This window comes from Lissotriton vulgaris, chromosome 11, assembly GCF_964263255.1.
Source record: "Lissotriton vulgaris chromosome 11, aLisVul1.2, whole genome shotgun sequence".
Classification (NCBI taxonomy): domain Eukaryota; kingdom Metazoa; phylum Chordata; class Amphibia; order Caudata; family Salamandridae; genus Lissotriton; species Lissotriton vulgaris.
The window spans coordinates 484,171,304-484,195,142 of record NC_141699.1 but is presented as its reverse complement, the minus strand read 5'-3'; the positions used below and the strand labels follow the sequence as shown (position 1 = coordinate 484,195,142).

The 23,839-nt window shown below is 43.7% G+C and overlaps 36 non-coding genes across 36 annotated transcripts; all 36 read left to right on the top strand.

Annotated features, from left to right (window-relative positions):
* The first annotated feature begins 177 nt into the window (after positions 1-177).
* On the top strand, positions 178-259 carry TRNAS-UGA (transfer RNA serine (anticodon UGA)). Its single transcript has one exon. It is a non-coding gene; the product is annotated as a tRNA-Ser (tRNA).
* Positions 260-802: 543 nt separating this feature from the next.
* TRNAS-UGA (transfer RNA serine (anticodon UGA)) lies at positions 803-884 on the top strand. The gene has a single exon. It is a non-coding gene; the product is annotated as a tRNA-Ser (tRNA).
* Positions 885-1,427: 543 nt separating this feature from the next.
* On the top strand, positions 1,428-1,509 carry TRNAS-CGA (transfer RNA serine (anticodon CGA)). The gene has a single exon. It is a non-coding gene; the product is annotated as a tRNA-Ser (tRNA).
* Positions 1,510-2,050: 541 nt separating this feature from the next.
* TRNAS-UGA (transfer RNA serine (anticodon UGA)) lies at positions 2,051-2,132 on the top strand. The gene has a single exon. It is a non-coding gene; the product is annotated as a tRNA-Ser (tRNA).
* Positions 2,133-2,676: 544 nt separating this feature from the next.
* On the top strand, positions 2,677-2,758 carry TRNAS-UGA (transfer RNA serine (anticodon UGA)). The gene has a single exon. It is a non-coding gene; the product is annotated as a tRNA-Ser (tRNA).
* A 543-nt stretch (positions 2,759-3,301) lies between these two features.
* On the top strand, positions 3,302-3,382 carry TRNAS-UGA (transfer RNA serine (anticodon UGA)). Its single transcript has one exon. It is a non-coding gene; the product is annotated as a tRNA-Ser (tRNA).
* A 543-nt stretch (positions 3,383-3,925) lies between these two features.
* TRNAS-UGA (transfer RNA serine (anticodon UGA)) lies at positions 3,926-4,007 on the top strand. Its single transcript has one exon. It is a non-coding gene; the product is annotated as a tRNA-Ser (tRNA).
* Positions 4,008-4,551: 544 nt separating this feature from the next.
* Positions 4,552-4,633, top strand: TRNAS-CGA (transfer RNA serine (anticodon CGA)). Its single transcript has one exon. It is a non-coding gene; the product is annotated as a tRNA-Ser (tRNA).
* A 543-nt stretch (positions 4,634-5,176) lies between these two features.
* Positions 5,177-5,258, top strand: TRNAS-CGA (transfer RNA serine (anticodon CGA)). The gene has a single exon. It is a non-coding gene; the product is annotated as a tRNA-Ser (tRNA).
* A 544-nt stretch (positions 5,259-5,802) lies between these two features.
* Positions 5,803-5,884, top strand: TRNAS-UGA (transfer RNA serine (anticodon UGA)). Its single transcript has one exon. It is a non-coding gene; the product is annotated as a tRNA-Ser (tRNA).
* Positions 5,885-6,428: 544 nt separating this feature from the next.
* On the top strand, positions 6,429-6,510 carry TRNAS-UGA (transfer RNA serine (anticodon UGA)). The gene has a single exon. It is a non-coding gene; the product is annotated as a tRNA-Ser (tRNA).
* Positions 6,511-7,054: 544 nt separating this feature from the next.
* TRNAS-CGA (transfer RNA serine (anticodon CGA)) lies at positions 7,055-7,136 on the top strand. Its single transcript has one exon. It is a non-coding gene; the product is annotated as a tRNA-Ser (tRNA).
* A 542-nt stretch (positions 7,137-7,678) lies between these two features.
* On the top strand, positions 7,679-7,760 carry TRNAS-CGA (transfer RNA serine (anticodon CGA)). The gene has a single exon. It is a non-coding gene; the product is annotated as a tRNA-Ser (tRNA).
* Positions 7,761-8,303: 543 nt separating this feature from the next.
* On the top strand, positions 8,304-8,385 carry TRNAS-UGA (transfer RNA serine (anticodon UGA)). The gene has a single exon. It is a non-coding gene; the product is annotated as a tRNA-Ser (tRNA).
* A 543-nt stretch (positions 8,386-8,928) lies between these two features.
* On the top strand, positions 8,929-9,010 carry TRNAS-UGA (transfer RNA serine (anticodon UGA)). Its single transcript has one exon. It is a non-coding gene; the product is annotated as a tRNA-Ser (tRNA).
* A 543-nt stretch (positions 9,011-9,553) lies between these two features.
* Positions 9,554-9,635, top strand: TRNAS-UGA (transfer RNA serine (anticodon UGA)). The gene has a single exon. It is a non-coding gene; the product is annotated as a tRNA-Ser (tRNA).
* Positions 9,636-10,177: 542 nt separating this feature from the next.
* On the top strand, positions 10,178-10,259 carry TRNAS-UGA (transfer RNA serine (anticodon UGA)). The gene has a single exon. It is a non-coding gene; the product is annotated as a tRNA-Ser (tRNA).
* A 544-nt stretch (positions 10,260-10,803) lies between these two features.
* Positions 10,804-10,885, top strand: TRNAS-CGA (transfer RNA serine (anticodon CGA)). Its single transcript has one exon. It is a non-coding gene; the product is annotated as a tRNA-Ser (tRNA).
* A 542-nt stretch (positions 10,886-11,427) lies between these two features.
* On the top strand, positions 11,428-11,509 carry TRNAS-CGA (transfer RNA serine (anticodon CGA)). Its single transcript has one exon. It is a non-coding gene; the product is annotated as a tRNA-Ser (tRNA).
* A 1,167-nt stretch (positions 11,510-12,676) lies between these two features.
* On the top strand, positions 12,677-12,758 carry TRNAS-UGA (transfer RNA serine (anticodon UGA)). The gene has a single exon. It is a non-coding gene; the product is annotated as a tRNA-Ser (tRNA).
* Positions 12,759-13,301: 543 nt separating this feature from the next.
* On the top strand, positions 13,302-13,383 carry TRNAS-UGA (transfer RNA serine (anticodon UGA)). The gene has a single exon. It is a non-coding gene; the product is annotated as a tRNA-Ser (tRNA).
* Positions 13,384-13,926: 543 nt separating this feature from the next.
* Positions 13,927-14,008, top strand: TRNAS-UGA (transfer RNA serine (anticodon UGA)). The gene has a single exon. It is a non-coding gene; the product is annotated as a tRNA-Ser (tRNA).
* Positions 14,009-14,552: 544 nt separating this feature from the next.
* On the top strand, positions 14,553-14,634 carry TRNAS-CGA (transfer RNA serine (anticodon CGA)). Its single transcript has one exon. It is a non-coding gene; the product is annotated as a tRNA-Ser (tRNA).
* A 540-nt stretch (positions 14,635-15,174) lies between these two features.
* TRNAS-UGA (transfer RNA serine (anticodon UGA)) lies at positions 15,175-15,256 on the top strand. Its single transcript has one exon. It is a non-coding gene; the product is annotated as a tRNA-Ser (tRNA).
* A 543-nt stretch (positions 15,257-15,799) lies between these two features.
* Positions 15,800-15,881, top strand: TRNAS-UGA (transfer RNA serine (anticodon UGA)). Its single transcript has one exon. It is a non-coding gene; the product is annotated as a tRNA-Ser (tRNA).
* A 543-nt stretch (positions 15,882-16,424) lies between these two features.
* On the top strand, positions 16,425-16,506 carry TRNAS-UGA (transfer RNA serine (anticodon UGA)). Its single transcript has one exon. It is a non-coding gene; the product is annotated as a tRNA-Ser (tRNA).
* Positions 16,507-17,049: 543 nt separating this feature from the next.
* TRNAS-CGA (transfer RNA serine (anticodon CGA)) lies at positions 17,050-17,131 on the top strand. Its single transcript has one exon. It is a non-coding gene; the product is annotated as a tRNA-Ser (tRNA).
* A 541-nt stretch (positions 17,132-17,672) lies between these two features.
* Positions 17,673-17,754, top strand: TRNAS-UGA (transfer RNA serine (anticodon UGA)). The gene has a single exon. It is a non-coding gene; the product is annotated as a tRNA-Ser (tRNA).
* A 542-nt stretch (positions 17,755-18,296) lies between these two features.
* Positions 18,297-18,378, top strand: TRNAS-UGA (transfer RNA serine (anticodon UGA)). Its single transcript has one exon. It is a non-coding gene; the product is annotated as a tRNA-Ser (tRNA).
* A 1,169-nt stretch (positions 18,379-19,547) lies between these two features.
* TRNAS-UGA (transfer RNA serine (anticodon UGA)) lies at positions 19,548-19,628 on the top strand. Its single transcript has one exon. It is a non-coding gene; the product is annotated as a tRNA-Ser (tRNA).
* Positions 19,629-20,171: 543 nt separating this feature from the next.
* On the top strand, positions 20,172-20,253 carry TRNAS-UGA (transfer RNA serine (anticodon UGA)). The gene has a single exon. It is a non-coding gene; the product is annotated as a tRNA-Ser (tRNA).
* A 544-nt stretch (positions 20,254-20,797) lies between these two features.
* On the top strand, positions 20,798-20,879 carry TRNAS-CGA (transfer RNA serine (anticodon CGA)). Its single transcript has one exon. It is a non-coding gene; the product is annotated as a tRNA-Ser (tRNA).
* A 542-nt stretch (positions 20,880-21,421) lies between these two features.
* TRNAS-CGA (transfer RNA serine (anticodon CGA)) lies at positions 21,422-21,503 on the top strand. The gene has a single exon. It is a non-coding gene; the product is annotated as a tRNA-Ser (tRNA).
* Positions 21,504-22,046: 543 nt separating this feature from the next.
* TRNAS-UGA (transfer RNA serine (anticodon UGA)) lies at positions 22,047-22,128 on the top strand. Its single transcript has one exon. It is a non-coding gene; the product is annotated as a tRNA-Ser (tRNA).
* A 544-nt stretch (positions 22,129-22,672) lies between these two features.
* TRNAS-UGA (transfer RNA serine (anticodon UGA)) lies at positions 22,673-22,754 on the top strand. The gene has a single exon. It is a non-coding gene; the product is annotated as a tRNA-Ser (tRNA).
* Positions 22,755-23,298: 544 nt separating this feature from the next.
* On the top strand, positions 23,299-23,380 carry TRNAS-CGA (transfer RNA serine (anticodon CGA)). Its single transcript has one exon. It is a non-coding gene; the product is annotated as a tRNA-Ser (tRNA).
* Positions 23,381-23,839: the final 459 nt, after the last annotated feature.

Below are 23,839 nucleotides of genomic sequence, written 5' to 3'. Positions count from 1 at the left end.
TTTTGAGTGATGCATATTGCTATTTTTATTAATTGTATGAAAGTATGCGAAATAAGTGAGGACAACAGGGCACTGCTGGTATGTGCCCCGTCCTTCCGTTACTTTATTTTTTAGGTCTCGACCTGACATGAGTAGCGCATGGCTCGTATACGACAACAGTGACATCATACTCACGCAGCTGCGATGGCCGAGTGGTTAAGGCGTTGGACTTGAAATCCAATGGGGTTTCCCCGTGTAGGTTCGAATCCTGCTTGTAGCGTCATGAGATTTTGCATGAACACCATTTGGTTTAGTTAAGGAAATGTTCACTTCTCGTTACGCAATCCTCATCAAGTCACAGAGTTAAATGGCAAAAACTCAAACTAGATGTAAACATCGAGACAATTTCCACACCCAGGAAGTGTTTTAGAGAGCAGGTGGCTCGGAAGGGTTCGTAGTCTGGACCTGTCCTGCCTGATCTAGACAAGTCATGAAAAGAGTACTTTTTTTTATGAAGCGTGTCTTGTTTAAGCTTTTGGACTCTTTCTGAGTACACTTAAGGGCCCGTTGCCACCGCCGTAATATAGGGAAACGAGGATAGAAATGTGCAGTGATTGATTACCGCTCATCGGTGCCCTGTCACTCACTTTGAGTGATGCGTATTGCTATTTTTATTAATTGTATGAAAGCATGCCAAATAAGTGAGGACAACAGGGCACTGCTGGTACGTGTCCCGTCCTTCTGTTACTTTATTTTTTATGTCTCGGCCTGACGTGAGTAGTGCATGGCTCGTATACGACAACTGTGACATCATACTCACGCAGCTGCGATGGCCGAGTGGTTAAGGCGTTGGACTTGAAATCCAATGGGGTTTCCCCACGTAGGTTTGAATCCTGCTTGCAGCGTCATGAGATTTTGCATGAACACCATTTGGTTTAGTTAAGTAAATGTTTACTTCTTGTTAGGCAATCCTCATCAAGTCACAGAGTTAAACGGCAAAAACTCAAACTAGATGTAAACATTGAGACAATTTCCACACCCAGGAAGTGTTTTAGAGAGCAGGTGCCTCGGAAGGGTTCGTAGCCTGGACCTGTCCTGCATGATCTAGACAAGTCATGAAAAGAGTAATTATTTTTTTATGAAGCGTGTCTTGTTTAGGCTTTTGGACTCTTTCTTAGTACACTTAAGGGCCCGTTACCACCGCTGTAATATAGGGAAAAGAGGGTAGAAATGCGCAATGATTGATTACCACTCATCTGTGCCCTTTCACTCACTTTGAGTGATGCATGTTGCTATTTTTATTAATTGTATGAAAGCATGCAAATAAGTGAGGACAACAGGGCACTGCTGGTACGTGCCCCGTCCTTCTGTTACTTTATTTTTTGGTCTCGGCCTGACATGAGCAGAGTATGGCTCGTATACGACAACAGTGACATCATACTCATGCAGCTGCGATGGCCGAGTGATTAAGGCGTTGGACTCGAAATCCGATGGGGTTTCCATGCGCAGGTTCGAATCCTGCTTGCAGCGTAGTGTGATTTTGCATGAACACCATTTGGTTTAGTTAAGGAAATGTTCACTTCTTGTTCGCAATCCTCATCAAGTCACAGAGTTAAATGGAAAAAACTCAAACTAGATGTAAACATTGAGACAATTTCCACACCAAGGAAGTGTTTTAGAGAGCTGGTGGCTCGGAAGGGTTTGTAGTCTGGACCTGTCCTGCCTGATCTAGACAAGTCATGAAAAGAGTACTTTTTTTATGAAGCGTGTCTTGTTTAAGCTTTTGGACTCTTTCTGAGTACACTTAAGGGCCCGTTGCTACCGCCGTAATATAGGGAAACGAGAATAGAAATGTGCAGTGATTGATTACCGCTCATCGGTGCCCTGTCACTCACTTTGAGTGATGCGTATTGCTATTTTTATTAATTGTATCAAAGCATGCAAAATAAGTGAGGACAACAGGGCACTGCTGGTACGTGCCCCGTCCTTCTGTTACTTTATTTTTTATGTCTCGGCCTGACGTGAGTAGTGCATGGCTCGTATACGACAACTGTGACATGATACTCACGCAGCTGCGATGGCCGAGTGGTTAAGGCGTTGGACTTGAAATCCAATGGGGTTTCCCCGCGTAGGTTCGAATCCTGCTTGTAGCGTCATGAGATTTTGCATGAACACCATTTGGTTTAGTTAAGGAAATGTTCACTTCTCGTTACGCAATCCTCATCACGTCACAGAGTTAAATGGCAAAAACTCAAACTAGATGTAAACATTGAAACAATTTCCACACCTAGGAAGTGTTTTAGAGAGCAGGTGGCTCGGACGGGTTTGTAGTCTGGACCTATCCTGCCTGATCTAGACAAGTTACGAAATGAGTAATTTTTTTTTATGAAGCGTGTCTTGTTTAGGCTTTTGGACTCTTTCTGAGTACACTTAAGGGCCCGTTGCCACCGCCGTAATATATGGAAACGAGGGTAGAAATGTGCAGTGATTGATTACCGCTCATCTGTGCCCTGTCACTCATTTTGAGTGATGCATATTGCTATTTTTATTAATTGGATGAAAGTATGCGAAATAAGTGAGGACAACAGGGCACTGCTGGTATGTGCCCCGTCCTTCCGTTACTTTATTTTTTAGGTCTCGACCTGACATGAGTAGCGCATGGCTTGTATACGACAACAGTGACATTATACTCACGCAGCTGCGATGGCCGAGTGGTTAAGGTGTTGGACTTGAAATCCAATGGGGTTTCCCCACGTAGGTTCGAATCCTGCTTGCAGCGGCATGAGATTTTGCATGAACACCATTTGGTTAAGTTAAGTAAATGTTCACTTCTCATTACGCAATCCTCATCAAGTCACAGAGTTAAACTGCAAAAACTCAAACTAGATGTAAACATTGAGACAATTTCCACATCCAGGAAGTGTTTTAGAGAGCAGGGGCCTCGGAAGGGTTCGTAGTCTGGACCTGTCCTACGTGATCTAGACAAGTCATGAAAAGAGTACTTTTTTTTATGAAGCGTGTCTTGTTTAAGCTTTTGGACTCTTTCTGAGTACATTTAAGGGCCCGTTGCCACCGCCGTAATATAGGGAAACGAGGATAGAAATGTGCAGTGATTGATTACCGCTCATCGGTGCCCTGTCACTCACTTTGAGTGATGCGTATTGCTATTTTTATTAATTGTATGAAAGCATGCAAAATAAGTGAGGACAACAGGGCACTGCTGGTACGTGCCCCGTCCTTCTGTTACTTTATTTTTTATGCCTCGGCCTGACGTGAGTAGTGCATGGCTCGTATACGACAACTGTGACATCATACTTACGCAGCTGCGATGGCCGAGTGGTTAAGGCGTTGGACTTGAAATCCAATGGGGTTCCCCGCGTAGGTTCGAATCCTGCTTGCAGCGTCATGAGATTTTGCATGAACACCATTTGGTTTAGTTAAGTAAATGTTTACTTCTTGTTACGCAATCCTCATCAAGTCACAGAGTTAAATGGCAAAAACTCAAACTAGATGTAAACATTGAAACAATTTCCACACCTAGGAAGTGTTTTAGAGAGCTGGTGGCTCGGAAGGGTTTGTAGTCTGGACCTGTCCTGCCTGATCTAGACAAGTCATGAAAAGAGTACTTTTTTTAATGAAGCGTGTCTTGTTTAAGCTTTTGGACTCTTTCTGAGTACACTTAAGGGGCCGTTGCCACCGCCGTAATATAGGGAAACGAGGATAGAAATGTGCAGTGATTGATTACCGCTCATCGGTGCCCTGTCACTCACTTTGAGTGATGCGTATTGCTATTTTTATTAATTGTATGAAAGCATGCAAAATAAGTGAGGACAACAGGGCACTGCTGGTACGTGCCCCGTCCTTCTGTTACTTTATTTTTTATGTCTCGGCCTGACGTGAGTAGTGCATGGCTAGTATACGACAACTGTGACATCATACTGATGCAGCTGCGATGGCCGAGTGGTTAAGGCGTTGGACTTGAAATCCAATGGGGTTTCCCCGCGTAGGTTCGAATCCTGCTTGCAACGTCATGAGATTTTGCATGAACACCATTTGGTTTAGTCAAGTAAATGTTTACTTCTTGTTACGCAATCCTCATCAAGTCACAGAGTTAAACGGCAAAAACTCAAACTAGATGTAAACATTGAGACAATTTCCACACCCAGGAAGTGTTTTAGAGAGCAGGTGCCTCGGAAGGGTTCGTAGTCTGGACCTGTCCTGCATGATCTAGACAAGTCATGAAAAGAGTAATTATTTTTTTATGAAGCGTGTCTTGTTTAGGCTTTTGGACTCTTTCTTAGTACACTTAAGGGCCCGTTACCACTGCCGTAATATAGGGAAAAGAGGGTAGAAATGCGCAATGATTGATTACCACTCATCTGTGCCTTTTCACTCACTTTGAGTGATGCATGTTGCTATTTTTATTAATTGTATGAAAGCATGCAAAATAAGTGAGGACAACAGGGCACAGCTGGTACGTGCCCCGTCCTTCTGTTACTTTATTTTTTGGTCTCGGCCTGACATGAGCAGAGTATGGCTCGTATACGACAACAGTGACACCATACTCATGCAGCTGCGATGGCCGAGTGGTTAAGGCGTTGGACTCGAAATCCAATGGGGTTTCGCTGCGCAGGTTCGAATCCTGCTTGCAGCGTAGTGTGATTTTGCATGAACACCATTTGGTTTAGTTCAGGAAATGTTCACTTTTTGTTCGCAATCCTCATCAAGTTACAGAGTTAAATGGAAAAAACTCAAACTAGATGTAAACATTGAGACAATTTCCACACCCAGGAAGTGTTTTAGAGAGCTGGTGGCTCAGAAGGGTTTGTAGTCTGGACCTGTCCTGCCTGATCTAGACAAGTCATGAAAAGAGTACTTTTTTTTTATGATGCATGTCTTGTTTAGGCTTTTGGACTCTTTCTTAGTACACTTAAGGGCCTGTTACCACCGCCGTAATATAGGGAAAAGTGGGTAGAAACATGCAGTGATTGATTACCACTCATCTGTGCCCTTTCACTCACTTTGAGTGATGCATGTTGCTATTTTTATTAATTGTATGAAAGCATGCAAAATAAGTGAGGACAACAGGGCACTGCTGGTACGTGCCCCGTCCTTCCGTTACTTTATTTTTTTGGTCTCCGCCTGACATGAGCAGAGCATGGCTCGTATACGACAACAGTGACATTATACTCATGCAGCTGCGATGGCCGAGTGGTTAAGGCGTTGGACTCGAAATCCAATGGGGTTTCCCTGCGCAGGTTCGAATCCTGCTTGCAGCGTAGTGTGATTTTGCATGAACACCATTTGGTTTAGTTAAGGAAATGTTCACTTCTCGTTACGCAATCCTCATCAAGTCACAGAGTTAAATGGCAAAAACTCAAACTAGATGTAAACATTGAAACAATTTCCACACCTAGGAAGTGTTTTAGAGAGCAGGTGGCTCGGAAGGGTTTGTAGTCTGGACCTATCCTGCCTGATCTAGACAAGTTACGAAATGAGTAAATTTTTTTTATGAAGCGTGTCTTGTTTAGGCTTTTGGACTCTTTCTGAGTACACTTAAGGGCCCGTTGCCACCGCCGTAATATATGGAAACGAGGGTAGAAATGTGCAGTGGTTGATTACCGCTCATCTGTGCCCTGTCACTCATTTTGAGTGATGCATATTGCTATTTTTATTAATTGTATGAAAGTATGCGAAATAAGTGAGGACAACAGGGCACTGCTGGTATGTGCCCCGTCCTTCCGTTACTTTATTTTTTAGGTCTCGACCTGACATGAGTAGCGCATGGCTCGTATACGACAACAGTGACATCATACTCACGCAGCTGCGATGGCCGAGTGGTTAAGGCGTTGGACTTGAAATCCAATGGGGTTTCCCCGTGTAGGTTCGAATCCTGCTTGTAGCATCATGAGATTTTGCATGAACACCATTTGGTTTAGTTAAGGAAATGTTCACTTCTCGTTACGCAATCCTCATCAAGTCACAGAGTTAAATGGCAAAAACTCAAACTAGATGTAAACATCGAGACAATTTCCACACCCAGGAAGTGTTTTAGAGAGGAGGTGGCTCGGAAGGGTTCGTAGTCAGGACCTGTCCTGTCTGATCTAGACAAGTCATGAAAAGAGTACTTTTTTTTTATGAAGCATGTCTTGTTTAAGCTTTTGGACTCTTTCTGAGTACACTTAAGGGCCCGTTGCCACCGCCGTAATATAGGGAAACGAGGATAGAAATGTGCAGTGATTGATTACCGCTCATCGGTGCCCTGTCACTCACTTTGAGTGATGCGTATTGCTATTTTTATTAATTGTATGAAAGCATGCCAAATAAGTGAGGACAACAGGGCACTGCTGGTACGTGTCCCGTCCTTCTGTTACTTTATTTTTTATGTCTCGGCCTGACGTGAGTAGTGCATGGCTCGTATACGACAACTGTGACATCATACTCACGCAGCTGCGATGGCCGAGTGGTTAAGGCGTTGGACTTGAAATCCAATGGGGTTTCCCCGCGTAGGTTCGAATCCTGCTTGCAGCGTCATGAGATTTTGCATGAACACCATTTGGTTTAGTTAAGTAAATGTTTACTTCTTGTTACGCAATCCTCATCAAGTCACAGAGTTAAACGGCAAAAACTCAAACTAGATGTAAACATTGAGACAATTTCCACACCCAGGAAGTGTTTTAGAGAGCAGGTGCCTCGGAAGGGTTCGTAGTCTGGACCTGTCCTGCATGATCTAGACAAGTCATGAAAATAGTAATTATTTTTTTATGAAGCGTGTCTTGTTTAGGCTTTTGGACTCTTTCTTAGTACACTTAAGGGCCCGTTACCACCGCTGTAATATAGGGAAAAGAGGGTAGAAATGCGCAATGATTGATTACCACTCATCTGTGCCCTTTCACTCACTTTGAGTGATGCATGTTGCTATTTTTATTAATTGTATGAAAGCATGCAAAATAAGTGAGGACAACAGGGCACTGCTGGTACGTGCCCCGTCCTTCTGTTACTTTATTTTTTGGTCTCGGCCTGACATGAGCAGAGTATGGCTCGTATACGACAACAGTGACATCATACTCATGCAGCTGCGATGGCCGAGTGGTTAAGGCGTTGGACTCGAAATCCAATGGGGTTTCCCTGCGCAGGTCCGAATCCTGCTTGCAGCGTAGTGTGATTTTGCATGAACACCATTTGGTTTAGTTAAGGAAATGTTCACTTCTTGTTCGCAATCCTCATCAAGTCACAGAGTTAAATGGAAAAAACTCAAACTAGATGTAAACATTGAGACAATTTCCACACCCAGGAAGTGTTTTAGAGAGCTGGTGGCTCGGAAGGGTTTGTAGTCTGGACCTGTCCTGCCTGATCTAGACAAGTCATGAAAAGAGTACTTTTTTTTATGATGCATGTCTTGTTTAGGCTTTTGGACTCTTTCATAGTACACTTAAGGGCCTGTTACCACCGCCGTAATATAGGGAAAAGTGGGTAGAAACATGCAGTGATTGATTACCACTCATCTGTGCCCTTTCACTCACTTTGAGTGATGCATGTTGCTATTTTTATTAATTGTATGAAAGCATGCAAAATAAGCGAGGACAACAGGGCACTGCTGGTACGTGCCCCGTCCTTCCGTTACTTTATTTTTTTGGTCTCCGCCTGACATGAGCAGAGCATGGCTCGTATACGACAACAGTGACATCATACTCATGCAGCTGCGATGGCCGAGTGGTTAAGGCGTTGGACTCGAAATCCAATGGGGTTTCCCTGCGCAGGTTCGAATCCTGCTTGCAGCGTAGTATGATTTTGCATGAACACCATTTGGTTTAGTTAAGGAAATGTTCACTTCTTGTTACGCAATCCTCATCAAGTCACAGAGTTAAATGGCAAAAACTCAAACTAGATGTAAACATTAAAACAATTTCCACACCTAGGAAGTGTTTTAGAGAGCAGGTGGCTCGGAAGGGTTTGTAGTCTGGACCTATCCTGCCTGATCTAGACAAGTTACGAAATGAGTAATTTTTTTTATGAAGCGTGTCTTGTTTAGGCTTTTGGACTCTTTCTGAGTACACTTAAGGGCCCGTTGCCACCGCCGTAATATATAGAAACGAGGGTAGAAATGTGCAGTGATTGATTACCGCTCATCTGTGCCCTGTCACTCATTTTGAGTGATGCATATTGCTATTTTTATTAATTGTATGAAAGTATGCGAAATAAGTGAGGACAACAGGGCACTGCTGGTATGTGCCCCGTCCTTCCGTTACTTTATTTTTTAGGTCTCGACCTGACATGAGTAGCGCATGGCTCGTATACGACAACAGTGACATCATACTCACGCAGCTGCGATGGCCGAGTGGTTAAGGCGTTGGACTTGAAATCCAATGGGGTTTCCCCGCGTAGGTTCGAATCCTGCTTGTAGCGTCATGAGATTTTGCATGAACACCATTTGGTTTAGTTAAGGAAATGTTCACTTCTCGTTACGCAATCCTCATCAAGTCATAGAGTTAAATGGCAAAAACTCAAACTAGATGTAAACATTGAGACAATTTCCACACCCAGGGAGTGTTTTAGAGAGCAGGTGGCTCGGAAGGGTTCGTAGTCTGGACCTGTCCTGCCTGATCTAGACAAGTCATGAAAAGAGTACTTTTTTTTATGAAGCGTGTCTTGTTTAAGCTTTTGGACTCTTTCTGAGTACACTTAAGGGCCCGTTGCCAACGCCGTAATATAGGGAAACGAGGATAGAAATGTGCAGTGATTGATTACCGCTCATCGGTGCCCTGTCACTCACTTTGAGTGATGCGTATTGCTATTTTTATTAATTGTATGAAAGCATGCCAAATAAGTGAGGACAACAGGGCACTGCTGGTACGTGTCCCGTCCTTCTGTTACTTTATTTTTTATGTCTCGGCCTGACGTGAGTAGTGCATGGCTCGTATACGACAACTGTGACATCATACTAACGCAGCTGCGATGGCCGAGAGGTTAAGGCGTTGGACTTGAAATCCAATGGGGTTTCCCCGCGTAGGTTCGAATCCTGCTTGCAGCGTCATGAGATTTTGCATGAACACCATTTGGTTTAGTTAAGTAAATGTTTACTTCTTGTTACGCAATCCTCATCAAGTCACAGAGTTAAACGGCAAAAACTCAAACTAGATGTAAACATTGAAACAATTTCCACACCTAGGAAGTGTTTTAGAGAGCAGGTGGCTCGGAAGGGTTTGTAGTCTGGACCTATCCTGCCTGATCTAGACAAGTTACGAAATGAGTAATTTTTTTTATGAAGCGTGTCTTGTTTAGGCTTTTGGACTCTTTCTGAGTACACTTAAGGGCCCGTTGCCACCGCCGTAATATATGGAAACGAGGGTAGAAATGTGCAGTGATTGATTACCGCTCATCTGTGCCCTGTCACTCATTTTGAGTGATGCATATTGCTATTTTTATTAATTGTATGAAAGTATGCGAAATAAGTGAGGACAACAGGGCACTGCTGGTATGTGCCCCGTCCTTCCGTTACTTCATTTTTTAGGTCTCGACCTGACATGAGTAGCGCATGGCTCGTATACGACAACAGTGACATCATACTCACGAAGCTGCGATGGCCGAGTGGTTAAGGTGTTGGACTTGAAATCCAATGGGGTTTCCCTGCGTAGGTTTGAATCCTGCTTGCAGCAGCATGAGATTTTGCATGAACACCATTTGGTTTAGTTAAGTAAATGTTCACTTCTCATTACGCAATCCTCATCAAGTCACAGAGTTAAACTGCAAAAACTCAAACTAGATGTTAACATTGAGACAATTTCCACACTCAGGAAGTTTTTTAGAGAGCAGGTGGCTCGGAAGGGTTTGTAGTCTGGACCTATCCTGCCTGATCTAGACAAGTTACGAAATGAGTAATTTTTTTATGAAGCGTGTCTTGTTTAAGCTTTTGGACTCTTTCTGAGTACACTTAAGGGCCCGTTGTCACCGACGTAATATAGGGAAACGAGGATAGAAATGTGCAGTGATTGATTACCGCTCATCGGTGCCCTGTCACTCACTTTGAGTGATGCGTATTGCTATTTTTATTAATTGTCTGAAAGCATGCAAAATAAGTGAGGACAACAGGGCACTGCTGGTACGTGCCCCGTCCTTCTGTTTCTTTATTTTTTATGTCTCGGCCTGACGTGAGTAGTGCATGGCTCGTATACGACAACTGTGACATCATACTCACGCAGCTGCGATGGCCGAGTGGTTAAGGTGTTGGACTTGAAATCCAATGGGGTTTCCCCGCGTAGGTTCGAATCCTGCTTGCAGCGTCATGAGATTTTGCATGAACACCATTTGGTTTAGTTAAGTAAATGTTTACTTCTTGTTACGCAATCCTCATCAAGTCACAGAGTTAAACGGCAAAAACTCAAACTAGATGTAAACATTGAGACAATTTCCACACCCAGGAAGTGTTTTAGAGAGCAGGTGCCTAGGAAGAGTTCGTAGTCTGGACCTGTCCTGCATGATCTAGACAAGTCATGAAAAGAATAATTATTTTTTTATGAAGCGTGTCTTGTTTAGGCTTTTGGACTCTTTCTTAGTACACTTAAGGGCCCGTTACCACCGCTGTAATATAGGGAAAAGAGGGTAGAAATGCGCAATGATTGATTACCACTCATCTGTGCCCTTTCACTCACTTTGAGTGATGCATGTTCCTATTTTTATTAATTGTATGAAAGCATGCAAAATAAGTGAGGACAACAGGGCACTGCTGGTACGTGCCCCGTCCTTCTGTTACTTTATTTTTTGGTCTCGGCCTGACATGAGCAGAGTATGGCTCGTATACGACAACAGTGACATCATACTCATGCAGCTGCGATGGCCGAGTGGTTAAGGCGTTGGACTCGAAATCCAATGGGGTTTCCCTGCGCAGGTTCGCGTCCTGCTTGCAGCGTAGAGTGATTTTGCATGAACACCATTTGGTTTAGTTAAGGAAATGTTCACTTCTTGTTCGCAATCCTCATCAAGTCACAGAGGTAAATGGAAAAAACTCAAACTAGATGTAAACATTGAGACAATTTCCACACCCAGGAAGTGTTTTATAGAGCTGGTGGCTCGGAAGGGTTTGTAGTCTGGACCTATCCTGCCTGATCTAGACAAGTCATGAAAAGAGTACTTTTTTTTATGATGCATGTCTTGTTTAGGCTTTTGGACTCTTTCATAGTACACATAAGGGCCTGTTACCACCGCCGTAATATAGGGAAAAGTGGATAGAAACATGCAGTGATTGATTACCACTCATCTGTGCCCTTTCACTCACTTTGAGTGATGCATGTTGCTATTTTTATTAATTGTATGAAAGCATGCAAAATAAGCGAGGACAACAGGGCACTGCTGGTACGTGCCCCGTCCTTCCGTTACTTTATTTTTTTGGTCTCCGCCTGACATGAGCAGAGCATGGCTCGTATACGACAACAGTGACATCATACTCATGCAGCTGCGATGGCCGCGTGGTTAAGGCGTTGGACTCGAGCTCCAATGGGGTTTCCCTGCGCAGGTTCGAATCCTGCTTGCAGCGTAGTATGATTTTGCATGAACACCATTTGGTTTAGTTAAGGAAATGTTCACTTCTCGTTACGCAATCCTCATCAAGTCACAGAGTTAAATGGCAAAAACTCAAACTAGATGTAAACATTAAAACAATTTCCACACCTAGGAAGTGTTTTAGAGAGCAGGTGGCTCGGAAGGGTTTGTAGTCTGGACCTATCCTGCCTGATCTAGACAAGTTACGAAATGAGTAATTTTTTTTATGAAGCGTGTCTTGTTTAGGCTTTTGGACTCTTTCTGAGTACACTTAAGGGCCCGTTGCCACCGCCGTAATATATAGAAACGAGGGTAGAAATGTGCAGTGATTGATTACCGCTCATCTGTGCCCTGTCACTCATTTTGAGTGATGCATATTGCTATTTTTATTAATTGTATGAAAGTATGCGAAATAAGTGAGGACAACAGGGCACTGCTGGTATGTGCCCCGTCCTTCCGTTACTTTATTTTTTAGGTCTCGACCTGACATGAGTAGCGCATGGCTCGTATACGACAACAGTGACATCATACTCACGCAGCTGCGATGGCCGAGTGGTTAAGGCGTTGGACTTGAAATCCAATGGGGTTTCTCCGCATAGGTTTGAATCCTGCTTGCAGCGGCATGAGATTTTGCATGAACACAATTTGTTTTAGTTAAGTAAATGTTCACTTCTCATTACGCAATCCTCATCAAGTCACAGAGTTAAACTGCAAAAACTCATACTAGATGTAAACATTGAGACAATTTCCACAATCAGGAAGTGTTTTAGAGAGCAGGTGGCTCGGAAGGGTTCGTAGTCTGGACCTGTCCTGCCTGATCTAGACAAGTCATGAAAAGAGTACTTTTTTTATGAAGCGTGTCTTGTTTAAGCTTTTGGACTCTTTCTGAGTACACTTAAGGGCCCGTTGCCACCGCCGTAATATAGGGAAACGAGGATAGAAATGTGCAGTGATTGATTACCGCTCATCGGTGCCCTGTCACTCACTTTGAGTGATGCGTATTGCTATTTTTATTAATTGTATCAAAGCATGCAAAATAAGTGAGGACAACAGGGCACTGCTGGTACGTGCCCCGTCCTTCTGTTACTTTATTTTTTATGTCTCGGCCTGACGTGAGTAGTGCATGGCTCGTATACGACAACTGTGACATCATACTCACGCAGCTGCGATGGCCGAGTGGTTAAGGCGTTGGACTTGAAATCCAATGGGGTTTCCCCGCGTAGGTTCGAATCCTGCTTGAAGCGTCATGAGATTTTGCATGAACACCATTTGGTTTAGTTAAGGAAATGTTCACTTCTCGTTACGCAATCCTCATCAAGTCACAGAGTTAAATGGCAAAAACTCAAACTAGATGTAAACATTGAGACAATTTCCACACCCAGGAAGTGTTTTAGAGAGCAGGTGGCTCGGAAGGGTTCGTAGTCTGGACCTGTCCTGCCTGATCTAGACAAGTCATGAAAAGAGTACTTTTTTTTATGAAGCGTGTCTTGTTTAAGCTTTTGGACTCTTTCTGAGTACACTTAAGGGCCCGTTGCCACCGCCGTAATATAGGGAAACGAGGATAGAAATGTGCAGTGATTGATTACCGCTCATCGGTGCCCTGTCACTCACTTTGAGTGATGCGTATTGCTATTTTTATTAATTGTATGAAAGCATGCCAAATAAGTGAGGACAACAGGGCACTGCTGGTACGTGTCCCGTCCTTCTGTTACTTTATTTTTTATGTCTCGGCCTGACGTGAGTAGTGCATGGCTCGTATACGACAACTGTGACATCATACTCACGCAGCTGCGATGGCCGAGTGGTTAAGGCGTTGGACTTGAAATCCAATGGGGTTTCCCTGTGTAGGTTCGAATCCTGCTTGCAGCGTCATGAGATTTTGCATGAACACCATTTGGTTTAGTTAAGTAAATGTTTACTTCTTGTTACGCAGACCTCTTCAAGTCACACAGTTAAACGGCAAAAACTCAAACTAAATGTAAACATTGAAACAATTTCCACACCTAGGAAGTGTTTTAGTGAGCTGGTGGCTCAGAAGGGTTTGTAGTCTGGACCTGTCCTGCCTGATCTAGACAAGTCATGAAAAGAGTACTTTTTTTTATGAAGCGTGTCTTCTTTAAGCTTTTGGACTCTTTCTGAGTACACTTAAGGGCCCGTTGCCACCGCCGTAATATAGGGAAACGAGGATAGAAATGTGCAGTGATTGATTACCGCTCATCGGTGCCCTGTCACTCACTTTGAGTGATGCGTATTGCTATTTTTATTAATTGTATGAAAGTATGCGAAATAAGTGAGGACAACAGGGCACTGCTGGTATGTGCCCCGTCCTTCCGTTACTTTATTTTTTAGGTCTTGACCTGACATGAGTAGCGCAGGGCTCGTATACGACAACAGTGACTTCATACTCACGCAGCTGCGATGGCCGAGTGGTTAAGGCGTTGGACTTGAAATCCAATGGGGTTTCCCCACGTAGGTTCGAAACCTGCTTGCAGCGTCATGAGATTTTGCATGAACACCATTTGGTTTAGTTAAGTAAATGTTTACTTCTTGTTACGCAATCCTCATCAAGTCACAGAGTTAAACGGCAAAAACTCAAACTAGATGTAAACATTGAGACAATTTCCACACCCAGGAAGTGTTTTAGAGAGCAGGTGGCTCGGAAGGGTTCGTAGTCTGGACCTGTCCTGCATGATCTAGACAAGTCATGAAAAGAGTAATTATTTTTTTATGAAGCGTGTCTTGTTTAGGCTTTTGGACTCTTTCTTAGTACACTTAAGGGCCCGTTACCACCGCCGTAATATAGGGAAAAGAGGGTAGAAATGCGCAATGATTGATTACCACTCATCTGTGCCTTTTCACTCACTTTGAGTGATGCATGTTGCTATTTTTATTAATTGTATGAAAGCATGCAAAATAAGTGAGGACAACAGGGCACTGCTGGTACGTGCCCCGTCCTTCTGTTACTTTATTTTTTGGTATCGGCCTGACATGAGCAGAGTATGGCTCGTATACGGCAACAGTGACATCATACTCATGCAGCTGCGATGGCCGAGTGGTTAAGGCGTTGGACTCGAAATCCAATGGGGTTTCCCTGCGCAGGTTCGAATCCTGCTTGCAGTGTAGTGTGATTTTGCATGAACACCATTTGGTTTAGTTAAGGAAATGTTCACTTCTTGTTCGCAATCCTCATCAAGTTACAGAGTTAAACTGCAAAAACTCATACTAGATGTAAACATTGAGACAATTTCCACAATCAGGAAGTGTTTTAGAGAGCAGGTGGCTCGGAAGGGTTCGTAGTCTGGACCTGTCCTGCCTGATCTAGACAAGTCATGAAAAGAGTACTTTTTTATGAAGCGTGTCTTGTTTAAGCTTTTGGACTCTTTCTGAGTACACTTAAGGGCCCGTTGCCACCGCCGTAATATAGGGAAACGAGGATAGAAATGTGCAGTGATTGATTACCGCTCATCGGTGCCCTGTCACTCACTTTGAGTGATGCGTATTGCTATTTTTATTAATTGTATCAAAGCATGCAAAATAAGTGAGGACAACAGGGCACTGCTGGTACGTGCCCCGTCCTTCTGTTACTTTATTTTTTATGTCTCGGCCTGACGTGAGTAGTGCATGGCTCGTATACGACAACTGTGACATCATACTCACGCAGCTGCGATGGCCGAGTGGTTAAGGCGTTGGACTTGAAATCCAATGGGGTTTCCCCGCGTAGGTTCGAATCCTGCTTGAAGCGTCATGAGATTTTGCATGAACACCATTTGGTTTAGTTAAGGAAATGTTCACTTCTCGTTACGCAATCCTCATCAAGTCACAGAGTTAAATGGCAAAAACTCAAACTAGATGTAAACATTGAGACAATTTCCACACCCAGGAAGTGTTTTAGAGAGCAGGTGGCTCGGAAGGGTTCGTAGTCTGGACCTGTCCTGCCTGATCTAGACAAGTCATGAAAAGAGTACTTTTTTTTATGAAGCGTGTCTTGTTTAAGCTTTTGGACTCTTTCTGAGTACACTTAAGGGCCCGTTGCCACCGCCGTAATATAGGGAAACGAGGATAGAAATGTGCAGTGATTGATTACCGCTCATCGGTGCCCTGTCACTCACTTTGAGTGATGCGTATTGCTATTTTTATTAATTGTATGAAAGCATGCCAAATAAGTGAGGACAACAGGGCACTGCTGGTACGTGTCCCGTCCTTCTGTTACTTTATTTTTTATGTCTCGGCCTGACGTGAGTAGTGCATGGCTCGTATACGACAACTGTGACATCATACTCACGCAGCTGCGATGGCCGAGTGGTTAAGGCGTTGGACTTGAAATCCAATGGGGTTTCCCTGTGTAGGTTCGAATCCTGCTTGCAGCGTCATGAGATTTTGCATGAACACCATTTGGTTTAGTTAAGTAAATGTTTACTTCTTGTTACGCAGACCTCTTCAAGTCACACAGTTAAACGGCAAAAACTCAAACTAAATGTAAACATTGAAACAATTTCCACACCTAGGAAGTGTTTTAGTGAGCTGGTGGCTCAGAAGGGTTTGTAGTCTGGACCTGTCCTGCCTGATCTAGACAAGTCATGAAAAGAGTACTTTTTTTTATGAAGCGTGTCTTCTTTAAGCTTTTGGACTCTTTCTGAGTACACTTAAGGGCCCGTTGCCACCGCCGTAATATAGGGAAACGAGGATAGAAATGTGCAGTGATTGATTACCGCTCATCGGTGCCCTGTCACTCACTTTGAGTGATGCGTATTGCTATTTTTATTAATTGTATGAAAGTATGCGAAATAAGTGAGGACAACAGGGCACTGCTGGTATGTGCCCCGTCCTTCCGTTACTTTATTTTTTAGGTCTTGACCTGACATGAGTAGCGCAGGGCTCGTATACGACAACAGTGACTTCATACTCACGCAGCTGCGATGGCCGAGTGGTTAAGGCGTTGGACTTGAAATCCAATGGGGTTTCCCCACGTAGGTTCGAATCCTGCTTGCAGCGTCATGAGATTTTGCATGAACACCATTTGGTTTAGTTAAGTAAATGTTTACTTCTTGTTAGGCAATCCTCATCAAGTCACAGAGTTAAACGGCAAAAACTCAAACTAGATGTAAACATTGAGACAATTTCCACACCCAGGAAGTGTTTTAGAGAGCAGGTGCCTCGGAAGGGTTCGTAGTCTGGACCTGTCCTGCATGATCTAGACAAGTCATGAAAAGAGTAAATATTTTTTTATGAAGCGTGTCTTGTTTAGGCTTTTGGACTCTTTCTTAGTACACTTAAGGGCCCGTTACCACCGCTGTAATATAGGGAAAAGAGGGTAGAAATGCGCAATGATTGATTACCACTCATCTGTGCCCTTTCACTCACTTTGAGTGATGCATGTTGCTATTTTTATTAATTGTATGAAAGCATGCAAATAAGTGAGGACAACAGGGCACTGCTGGTACGTGCCCCGTCCTTCTGTTACTTTATTTTTTGGTCTCGGCCTGACATGAGCAGAGTATGGCTCGTATACGACAACAGTGACATCATACTCATGCAGCTGCGATGGCCGAGTGATTAAGGCGTTGGACTCGAAATCCGATGGGGTTTCCATGCGCAGGTTCGAATCCTGCTTGCAGCGTAGTGTGATTTTGCATGAACACCATTTGGTTTAGTTAAGGAAATGTTCACTTCTTGTTCGCAATCCTCATCAAGTCACAGAGTTAAATGGAAAAAACTCAAACTAGATGTAAACATTGAGACAATTTCCACACCAAGGAAGTGTTTTAGAGAGCTGGTGGCTCGGAAGGGTTTGTAGTCTGGACCTGTCCTGCCTGATCTAGACAAGTCATGAAAAGAGTACTTTTTTTATGAAGCGTGTCTTGTTTAAGCTTTTGGACTCTTTCTGAGTACACTTAAGGGCCCGTTGCTACCGCCGTAATATAGGGAAACGAGAATAGAAATGTGCAGTGATTGATTACCGCTCATCGGTGCCCTGTCACTCACTTTGAGTGATGCGTATTGCTATTTTTATTAATTGTATCAAAGCATGCAAAATAAGTGAGGACAACAGGGCACTGCTGGTACGTGCCCCGTCCTTCTGTTACTTTATTTTTTATGTCTCGGCCTGACGTGAGTAGTGCATGGCTCGTATACGACAACTGTGACATGATACTCACGCAGCTGCGATGGCCGAGTGGTTAAGGCGTTGGACTTGAAATCCAATGGGGTTTCCCCGCGTAGGTTCGAATCCTGCTTGTAGCGTCATGAGATTTTGCATGAACACCATTTGGTTTAGTTAAGGAAATGTTCACTTCTTGTTACGCAATCCTCATCACGTCACAGAGTTAAATGGCAAAAACTCAAACTAGATGTAAACATTGAGACAATTTCCACACCCAGGAAGTGTTTTAGAGAGCAGGTGGCTCGGAAGGGTTCGTAGTCTGGACCTGTCCTGCCTGATCTAGACAAGTCATGAAAAGAGTACTTTTTTTATGAAGCGTGTCTTGTTTAAGCTTTTGGACTCTTTCTGAGTACACTTAAGGGCCCGTTGCCACCGCCGTAATATAGGGAAACGAGGATAGAAATGTGCAGTGATTGATTACCGCTCATCGGTGCCCTGTCACTCACTTTGAGTGATGCGTATTGCTATTTTTATTAATTGTATGAAAGCATGCCAAATAAGTGAGGACAACAGGGCACTGCTGGTACGTGTCCCGTCCTTCTGTTACTTTATTTTTTATGTCTCGGCCTGACATGAGTAGTGCATGGCTCGTATACGACAACTGTGACATCATACTCACGCAGCTGCGATGGCCGAGTGGTTAAGGCGTTGGACTTGAAATCCAATGGGGTTTCCCCGCGTAGGTTCGAATCCTGCTTGCAGCGTCATGAGATTTTGCATGAACACCATTTGGTTTAGTTAAGTAAATGTTTACTTCTTGTTACGCAATCCTCATCAAGTCACAGAGTTAAACGGCAAAAACTCAAACTAGATGTAAACATTGAAACAATTTCCACACCTAGGAAGTGTTTTAGAGAGCAGGTGGCTCGGACAGGTTTGTAGTCTGGACCTATCCTGCCTGATCTAGACAAGTTACGAAATGAGTAATTTTTTTTTATGAAGCGTGTCTTGTTTAGGCTTTTGGACTCTTTCTGAGTACACTTAAGGGCCCGTTGCCACCGCCGTAATATATGGAAACGAGGCTAGAAATGTGCAGTGATTGATTACCGCTCATCTGTGCCCTGTCACTCATTTTGAGTGATGCATATTGCTATTTTTATTAATTGTATGAAAGTATGCGAAATAAGTGAGGACAACAGGGCACTGCTGGTATGTGCCCCGTCCTTCCGTTACTTTATTTTTTAGGTCTCGACCTGACATGAGTAGCGCATGGCTTGTATACGACAACAGTGACATTATACTCACGCAGCTGCGATGGCCGAGTGGTTAAGGTGTTAGACTTGAAATCCAATGGGGTTTCCCCACGTAGGTTCGAATCCTGCTTGCAGCGGCATGAGATTTTGCATGAACACCATTTGGTTAAGTTAAGTAAATGTTCACTTCTCATTACGCAATCCTCATCAAGTCACAGAGTTAAACTGCAAAAACTCAAACTAGATGTAAACATTGAGACAATTTCCACATCCAGGAAGTGTTTTAGAGAGCAGGGGCCTCGGAAGGGTTCGTAGTCTGGACCTGTCCTACGTGATCTAGACAAGTCATGAAAAGAGTACTTTTTTTTATGAAGCGTGTCTTGTTTAAGCTTTTGGACTCTTTCTGAGTACACTTAAGGGCCCGTTGCCACCGCCGTAATATAGGGAAACGAGGATAGAAATGTGCAGTGATTGATTACCGCTCATCGGTGCCCTGTCACTCACTTTGAGTGATGCGTATTGCTATTTTTATTAATTGTATGAAAGCATGCAAAATAAGTGAGGACAACAGGGCACAGCTGGTACGTGCCCCGTCCTTCTGTTACTTTATTTTTTATGTCTCGGCCTGACGTGAGTAGTGCATGGCTCGTATACGACAACTGTGACATCATACTTACGCAGCTGCGATGGCCGAGTGGTTAAGGCGTTGGACTTGAAATCCAATGGGGTTCCCCGCGTAGGTTCGAATCCTGCTTGCAGCGTCATGAGATTTTGCATGAACACCATTTGGTTTAGTTAAGTAAATGTTTACTTCTTGTTACGCAATCCTCATCAAGTCACAGAGTTAAATGGCAAAAACTCAAACTAGATGTAAACATTGAAACAATTTCCACACCTAGGAAGTGTTTTAGAGAGCTGGTGGCTCGGAAGGGTTTGTAGTCTGGACCTGTCCTGCCTGATCTAGACAAGTCATGAAAAGAGTACTTTTTTTTATGAAGCGTGTCTTGTTTAAGCTTTTGGACTCTTTCTGAGTACACTTAAGGGGCCGTTGCCACCGCCGTAATATAGGGAAACGAGGATAGAAATGTGCAGTGATTGATTACCGCTCATCGGTGCCCTGTCACTCACTTTGAGTGATGCGTATTGCTATTTTTATTAATTGTATGAAAGCATGCAAAATGAGTGAGGACAACAGGGCACTGCTGGTACGTGCCCCGTCCTTCTGTTACTTTATTTTTTATGTCTCGGCCTGACGTGAGTAGTGCATGGCTAGTATATGACAACTGTGACATCATACTGATGCAGCTGCGATGGCCGAGTGGTTAAGGCGTTGGACTTGAAATCCAATGGGGTTTCCCCGCGTAGGTTCGAATCCTGCTTGCAGCGTCATGAGATTTTGCATGAACACCATTTGGTTTAGTCAAGTAAATGTTTACTTCTTGTTACGCAATCCTCATCAAGTCACAGAGTTAAACGGCAAAAACTCAAACTAGATGTAAACATTGAGACAATTTCCACACCCAGGAAGTGTTTTAGAGAGCAGGTGCCTCGGAAGGGTTCGTAGTCTGGACCTGTCCTGCATGATCTAGACAAGTCATGAAAAGAGTAATTATTTTTTTATGAAGCGTGTCTTGTTTAGGCTTTTGGACTCTTTCTTAGTACACTTAAGGGCCCGTTACCACTGCCGTAATATAGGGAAAAGAGGGTAGAAATGCGCAATGATTGATTACCACTCATCTGTGCCTTTTCACTCACTTTGAGTGATGCATGTTGCTATTTTTATTAATTGTATGAAAGCATGCAAAATAAGTGAGGACAACAGGGCACAGCTGGTACGTGCCCCGTCCTTCTGTTACTTTATTTTTTGGTCTCGGCCTGACATGAGCAGAGTATGGCTCGTATACGACAACAGTGACACCATACTCATGCAGCTGCGATGGCCGAGTGGTTAAGGCGATGGACTCGAAATCCAATGGGGTTTCCCTGCGCAGGTTCGAATCCTGCTTGCAGCGTAGTGTGATTTTGCATGAACACCATTTGGTTTAGTTCAGGAAATGTTCACTTTTTGTTCGCAATCCTCATCAAGTTACAGAGTTAAATGGAAAAAACTCAAACTAGATGTAAACATTGAGACAATTTCCACACCCAGGAAGTGTTTTAGAGAGCTGGTGGCTCAGAAGGGTTTGTAGTCTGGACCTGTCCTGCCTGATCTAGACAAGTCATGAAAAGAGTACTTTTTTTTATGATGCATGTCTTGTTTAGGCTTTTGGACTCTTTCTTAGTACACTTAAGGGCCTGTTACCACCGCCGTAATATAGGGAAAAGTGGGTAGAAACATGCAGTGATTGATTACCACTCATCTGTGCCCTTTCACTCACTTTGAGTGATGCATGTTGCTATTTTTATTAATTGTATGAAAGCATGCAAAATAAGTGAGGACAACAGGGCACTGCTGGTACGTGCCCCGTCCTTCCGTTACTTTATTTTTTTGGTCTCCGCCTGACATGAGCAGAGCATGGCTCGTATACGACAACAGTGACATCATACTCATGCAGCTGCGATGGCCGAGTGGTTAAGGCGTTGGACTCGAAATCCAATGGGGTTTCCCTGCGCAGGTTCGAATCCTGCTTGCAGCGTAGTGTGATTTTGCATGAACACCATTTGGTTTAGTTAAGGAAATGTTCACTTCTCGTTACGCAATCCTCATCAAGTCACAGAGTTAAATGGCAAAAACTCAAACTAGATGTAAACATTGAAACAATTTCCACACCTAGGAAGTGTTTTAGAGAGCAGGTGGCTCGGAAGGGTTTGTAGTCTGGACCTATCCTGCCTGATCTAGACAAGTTACGAAATGAGTAATTTTTTTTATGAAGCGTGTCTTGTTTAGGCTTTTGGACTCTTTCTGAGTACACTTAAGGGCCCGTTGCCACCGCCGTAATATATGGAAACGAGGGTAGAAATGTGCAGTGGTTGATTACCGCTCATCTGTGCCCTGTCACTCATTTTGAGTGATGCATATTGCTATTTTTATTAATTGTATGAAAGTATGCGAAATAAGTGAGGACAACAGGGCACTGCTGGTATGTGCCCCGTCCTTCCGTTACTTTATTTTTTAGGTCTCGACCTGACATGAGTAGCGCATGGCTCGTATACGACAACAGTGACATCATACTCACGCAGCTGCGATGGCCGAGTGGTTAAGGCGTTGGACTTGAAATCCAATGGGGTTTCCCCGTGTAGGTTCGAATCCTGCTTGTAGCATCATGAGATTTTGCATGAACACCATTTGGTTTAGTTAAGGAAATGTTCACTTCTCGTTACGCAATCCTCATCAAGTCACAGAGTTAAATGGCAAAAACTCAAACTAGATGTAAACATCGAGACAATTTCCACACCCAGGAAGTGTTTTAGAGAGGAGGTGGCTCGGAAGGGTTCGTAGTCTGGACCTGTCCTGTCTGATCTAGACAAGTCATGAAAAGAGTACTTTTTTTTTATGAAGCATGTCTTGTTTAAGCTTTTGGACTCTTTCTGAGTACACTTAAGGGCCCGTTGCCACCGCCGTAATATAGGGAAACGAGGATAGAAATGTGCAGTGATTGATTACCGCTCATCGGTGCCCTGTCACTCACTTTGAGTGATGCGTATTGCTATTTTTATTAATTGTATGAAAGCATGCCAAATAAGTGAGGACAACAGGGCACTGCTGGTACGTGTCCCGTCCTTCTGTTACTTTATTTTTTATGTCTCGGCCTGACGTGAGTAGTGCATGGCTCGTATACGACAACTGTGACATCATACTCACGCAGCTGCGATGGCCGAGTGGTTAAGGCGTTGGACTTGAAATCCAATGGGGTTTCCCCGCGTAGGTTCGAATCCTGCTTGCAGCGTCATGAGATTTTGCATGAACACCATTTGGTTTAGTTAAGTAAATGTTTACTTCTTGTTACGCAATCCTCATCAAGTCACAGAGTTAAACGGCAAAAACTCAAACTAGATGTAAACATTGAGACAATTTCCACACCCAGGAAGTGTTTTAGAGAGCAGGTGCCTCGGAAGGGTTCGTAGTCTGGACCTGTCCTGCATGATCTAGACAAGTCATGAAAATAGTAATTATTTTTTTATGAAGCGTGTCTTGTTTAGGCTTTTGGACTCTTTCTTAGTACACTTAAGGGCCCGTTACCACCGCTGTAATATAGGGAAAAGAGGGTAGAAATGCGCAATGATTGATTACCACTCATCTGTGCCCTTTCACTCACTTTGAGTGATGCATGTTGCTATTTTTATTAATTGTATGAAAGCATGCAAAATAAGTGAGGACAACAGGGCACTGCTGGTACGTGCCCCGTCCTTCTGTTACTTTATTTTTTGGTCTCGGCCTGACATGAGCAGAGTATGGCTCGTATACGACAACAGTGACATCATACTCATGCAGCTGCGATGGCCGAGTGGTTAAGGCGTTGGACTCGAAATCCAATGGGGTTTCCCTGCGCAGGTCCGAATCCTGCTTGCAGCGTAGTGTGATTTTGCATGAACACCATTTGGTTTAGTTAAGGAAATGTTCACTTCTTGTTCGCAATCCTCATCAAGTCACAGAGTTAAATGGAAAAAACTCAAACTAGATGTAAACATTGAGACAATTTCCACACCCAGGAAGTGTTTTAGAGAGCTGGTGGCTCGGAAGGGTTTGTAGTCTGGACCTGTCCTGCCTGATCTAGACAAGTCATGAAAAGAGTACTTTTTTTTATGATGCATGTCTTGTTTAGGCTTTTGGACTCTTTCATAGTACACTTAAGGGCCTGTTACCACCGCCGTAATATAGGGAAAAGTGGGTAGAAACATGCAGTGATTGATTACCACTCATCTGTGCCCTTTCACTCACTTTGAGTGATGCATGTTGCTATTTTTATTAATTGTATGAAAGCATGCAAAATAAGCGAGGACAACAGGGCACTGCTGGTACGTGCCCCGTCCT